Raw genomic sequence first — 5815 nt, forward strand, 5'->3', positions numbered from 1 at the left:
AGGGGTACTCTCTTGTGGGGGTGTCTTTACCACTAAGTTGATATCATCGACATATCGAGAGTACACATTCACGAGTATGGAGTTATGTGTCAGGCGTTCCTTAAGCCTTCTGTCCCACCATACCATGAAGAGATTGGCCACATCACCGGCGATACTAACACCGATGGCTGCCCCCTCGTCCTGGGCGTATAATTTGTTGTTAAATTTAAAGGTGTGGCCTTTTAGGGTGACCTTTATACTAGCTCCTAGTGCATGTGCGATCATTTTCTTTACCTGGTGGATATTAGTGGGGGTCCGTATGGCTCTGGTCCATCTACTCCATCTCTCTATAGGGGTCTTCCTAGCCATAGAGCCATACGACCATAGAGATTTCTGCCCTAGTAGACGTCTAAGAGGTAGACCACCCACAATTACCTCTATGGCTAGGAAGACCCCTATAGAGAGATGGAGTGGATGGATCATATACATACTTTTTTTAAAAAGCAGCAAAATTTTTTAAAAAACCGTTACTCAGAGTTTCACGTTCACATTCGTCGAAAACTGCCCGACGATCGAGAACGTGAAACCTCGAGTAACAGTTTTTGCGATTTTTTGCTGCTTTTTTTATAAAGCATATTACCCTACCTCTGGTGTTCGAGTACTATTTTTCCACATGTTCGCTCTTGTTTTGATTCTCACCTCACTCATGTATCTATAATCCTTTCTCTTTTTCAGTTTCACGTTCACTCAGCGCGCCAAAACTGTCTCTTCCCTGCAAATCTTATTGCATTTTGACTAATGCATACTTGTATTTTTTTTCTGTCCTAATATTTTCTCTTGCCGTCCTATCATTGGTCACTTATGTCTATGTTCCATATACTTTTTTTAGTCGTGTGATCTATTTTTCTATTTTACTTTCATTTGCATGTATATTTTTATGTATGCTATGCATATATTATATAATTCATATTTACCATACATTTATATAATTTATATATATATGTATAAATATATACACACACACACACACACACATACACGCATAAACACACACACACACACACACACACACACACATGCATATATATATATATATATATATATATATATATATATCAGACGAGCTAGCAGAATAGTGTGAATGCCTGGCGGCTTTTCGTACGTCTGTAAGATTTTAGTTTGAATTCCTCCGAGGCCGACTCTGCTTTTTATCATTTCGGGGTTACTGAAATAGGCACAGGCGTGGCTGTGTGGTAAGAAGCTTGCTTACCAGCCACATGGTTCCCGGCTCAGTCCCATTGCGTGGCACCTTGGGCAGGTGTCTTATGTTTTTACTATGGCCTCGGGCCGACCCAAGCCTTGTGAGTGGATTTGGTAGACGGAAACTGAAAGAAGCTCGCCGCATGCATATATATATATATATGTATGTGTGCGTGTGTGTGTGTGTGTATGTACGTGTGTATACACACACACACACACACACACACACACACACATATATATATGTCTGTGTTTGCCCCACTCACTATCGCTTGACAACCGATGTTGGTATGTTAACGTCCCCGTAACTAAGCGGTTCGGCCTAAGTGTTCGATATAATAAGTACTAGGCTTACAAATAATAAGTTCTTGGGTCGGTTTGTTAGACTAAAGGCAGTGCTCCAGCATGGCCGAAGTCAAATGAATTAAACAAGTAAAAGACTAAAAGAATATATATACATACATATATATATGCATGTGTGTGTGTGTGTGTGTTTGTGTAGTTGAAATTTCCAGAAAAGTTAAGTCAAGGACAGGTGAGGGGACGACAAACAGGTGTAATAGTTTGACGCTCCTCGACAGAAAAAGAAGATAAAATGGAGAGAGGAGGAAAAAGGAGACGGTGAGAGAAAGAAATATGTAAGGGTCAACATAATGATAAAAGAATTATATATATATATGTATATAAATGTGTGTGTATGTATACATACTCACGCAAATAGACTTACTCATATGCCTTTCTATTTATATATATGTACCCACACAGACTCTTAAACGCACCTGTGCGCACGCACACAAACATGTATTGGTTATACATATATCACCTTAAATAGTATGGTATAAAATCCAACTGTAAATATACTCATATATTACAAATATAGAGTCGACATTTCTATTACCATTGGATTAATACCTGATAACGTTACAGTTGTTTTAATGTATTGATGAATATCTTCAAAGGTTACCAATCGATTCTCCACCTTTGAGACAATATTACAAATACACACTCATATATTCACAAATCATATAGTATATAACAAATGTATATTATATCGCCTGTTTTTAAATATAATACTGCAATATCTTATATTTCCTTTCATTATGTAGCAAGTTCGTATAGGATTTCATTGAAATTTTAGTTGAATAACGGCCTTGTTTTCTTCTAACGTCAGCCAAAATTAAGCATCTTTTTTATTAATTAAATATCATCCCTGAACGAACACAATTATTACTAAAGCCGTTCAAGACGTGGCCATCTTGTAATTTTCACCTGTAGGTTGGAAACGAGGAAATTTGGCTGCTATTTCAAGCATCGCGATTTTGTTTCGCTTTATATAATATATATACTACACTCGATTTTGTATATACGAAAATTGTTTTCAGTATATACTTTCTTAAGGTAAGATTTGAGTGAAATTTGGCTCCAAATTTTCTGGTGATCAACAGTGTTGTGCTATGTCTTTTTTTTTTGGCTCCTTGCCAGCTCTACTGAAAGTTATTTGATGAAAAGCGTTCCAGTGGTTCCCTATACCAGGAACTAAATTGTCTGATGTATCCTTCATTTAATGCAGTGAGACTTGATTTGACTGGAGATGAGTTGTTGTTTTCAGAGTTTTCAGAGAAAAGCAAAGTTAGCCGTTTGAACTCGAAGCGTACAGAGTCATAAGTTCCCCTCGGCGTTTTGTCCGGCCTTGTAAATATTCTGCCAGCTCGCCACTTTGTAGTGAATAACTAACAAACAAACAAACTAACTAACTAACTAACTAACTAACAAAATAAATAAATAAATAAAATATTGACTACTCCAAGAAGTTGTGTGTCTTCTCTGTGCAAGGGACATACTAATGTCTGTGTCGTTCCAGTTTTAGATAATGCACTGCTGAATTTCGTAAAACGATGATGACGATGACGATGATGATGGTTATTATTATTATTATTTTTATTATTATTATTATTGTCGTCGTCGTCGACGTCGACGTCGTCGTCGTCGACGTCGACGTCGTCGTCGTCATCATCGTCATCATCATCATCATCATCATCATCACCATCATCATCATCATCACCATCATCATCATCATCATCATCATTATCATCACCATAATCATCATCATCATCATCACCATCATCATCATCATCATCACCATCATCATCATCATCATCATCATCATCATCATCATCATCATCATCATCATTATCATCATCATCATCATCATCATTAACAATTTACAGATGATGATGTTATTATTGACGTTATCTCTGAGGAGTCATGTTCCGCAGAGCTCCGCGGAAGGCTATTGCTTTTCTTTATATCAAAAAGTTTTGGATTATCTGTTCATCCACACCACATCTTTGGGTAGAGGAAAGATGTATGTTTAGATATTTTCTATTGTTTAAATCTTTTGGCAAATAGCCTTTTGCTACACATATGGGACGAAAATGGCTGCACATGGAAGTGGAAAGAAGGGAAACTAGCCAAAGAGGAAGTAATATTTCAGTAAACAAATAAACTCCAAATCATTAAAGAAACGTACAGATAAAGCTTTGAAGCTAATTATTTACACAAGGACAAAGAACAGTTTTGAAAATTACGTTTACATAAAAAAGAACAAACAAAAACAAAACACACAAAAACAAAACAAACAAAAAATGAAGAAAGCCAGACGACACAAGTAATGATAAGAGAAACAAGAACGCAATTTTCTGTCATTTCTTTACGCCGTGGAAATATCAGAGCAACTCCACTGGAGCCAGCTCAAAAAAAAAAGGAATGGTCAATGTGTATCAAATTTATCCAGGAACAAAAGTGGTGAATTTTCTTATAAGTGGAGAGGACTTCCATGTGCCATCCTGAATAGTATTATCTGAACCCTGGGCGATATGTAGTAAGAGGTGTGCACCATCGACACATGCAAAACATGGGTTAGTGTTTACCTTGATTTTAAAACTGAGGACCACGCGAGAAGACTTATACAGTTGGTGATCTACACTCATGCACATAAGCTAGTCCAGAGTTTCGCAACCAATTTTTCCCCCTGTCCCAGTATAATTTTCCTGGAAAATAAAACTATTTATGATATTTTATCATAAAACTAACTAATGCAAAAGAATCTACCGGTATCTCCTTTTTAAGTATTGTGTCCCCCAAAAAGTACATTATTGACTTTTTATTGAATAAAAAGTGAATCACTTTAAGGAGAATCTTGTGCCTGCCGACTACGACACCAAGCCCCACTACATTTTGCCCAGGCTGCACTGAGAGTCGTTGAGCTAGATCCAGATTGTACCGGTTTCAAGAAAACCAGAGTCATTGTTGGATATATTGATAGGGACAGTTACATTGTTTCTTGACTCCATTGGATAATATTCTGGACATGTCCATTATGAAAACCTGAAACTCATCAATATGCAACCGGCTTGCTTTTGTGTGGATATTCACGTCTTTGTGATTCCCATAGCAACAAAGTCAGACTGAAGATGTGCCTCATTAAGAGAGAGAGGGAAAGAGCGGGTGAAAGAGAGAGACGAGAGAATGTTAATTAGATTAGTAATGCATTACTAAACCAGCGGCTGTAAAGGTTACATGAATGTTTTCCAATTATATGTAGGACTACAATCCGATCATCATACAATTACTTATAAAAAATGGAGTACGGAGAAGGATGGGGGAAAAATAAGAAAATAAACAAGGTTAACCAGTGAGTCCTAACAAAAGGCAAGGAAAAGATTGGATATATCTTACGGGAAAGTATGACAGCCCAGCAGGGAGTGTCGGAATTTGATGTGTACTGCGAAAAGACAAAGCATGAAGCGAGTTGCAGAGGAAGCAAATGCAGCACTAATTGGGTAAGAGTTTGTGAATGAGCATCAGGTGTGTCTAGATGAAAACAATTTGATAATTCGGCAAACCTAGCTTTCTGTAGTGATCTTAGCTAAAGGTGATCGGAATCGAGGGGCGTTAAGACTGCGCCTATGTGAAAATTTATCACCTGCATGTATATAAACTATCCTTATTTGTATTCATTTGTAATTATAGAGCCTCGGACAAAATGCTTGAGGTATTTGTTCCGGTTCGTTCGTACTGAGTTCAAACCGCACCGAAGTTATCGTTCCCCTTCATCAATGCAAGACCAGTCGATATAATTGACTAGTTGCTTCTAAATTTATTACCGATACGAAAGTAGTGACGACTATTAATGTTAACCCGTTATATTTCTTGACATTTTATTTTTACATATAACATTTCCATAATGCTTTTATTTTGGTCCCTCAAATTAGGGAAGAAACACAGAAATGTATATAAAGTGACATAAAATAACATTCTCTGCAAATGCCATAAATTTGCATATTATTCATTGTATAATAATTTATAGAGTATTAATCAACAAGTTATAGCGCACAAGTGTACATTATTTATATGTGCATATATGCAAATACACTGGCATACATGCATATGTACATGCAAGAGTGTATGGTTATATACTTTTTCCTTATGTAAACATAAGTATGAGCACATGTTTACACACATAAACACGTGTGCACGTGTGCATGTATATATATATATATATATATATATATAT

At 36.7% G+C, this 5815-nt stretch overlaps 1 long non-coding RNA gene and 1 pseudogene across 1 annotated transcript in view; both read right to left on the bottom strand.

Moving 5' to 3' along the window:
• LOC106875319 (uncharacterized) overlaps positions 1–5815 on the bottom strand; it is a 406076-nt gene that overhangs the window by 60692 nt on the left and 339569 nt on the right. The window lies entirely within an intron of this gene.
• On the bottom strand, positions 3027–3126 carry LOC128248771 (U6 spliceosomal RNA; annotated as a pseudogene).

The sequence above is a fragment of the Octopus bimaculoides genome, chromosome 9 (genome assembly GCF_001194135.2).
Source record: "Octopus bimaculoides isolate UCB-OBI-ISO-001 chromosome 9, ASM119413v2, whole genome shotgun sequence".
In the NCBI taxonomy this organism is placed as follows: domain Eukaryota; kingdom Metazoa; phylum Mollusca; class Cephalopoda; order Octopoda; family Octopodidae; genus Octopus; species Octopus bimaculoides.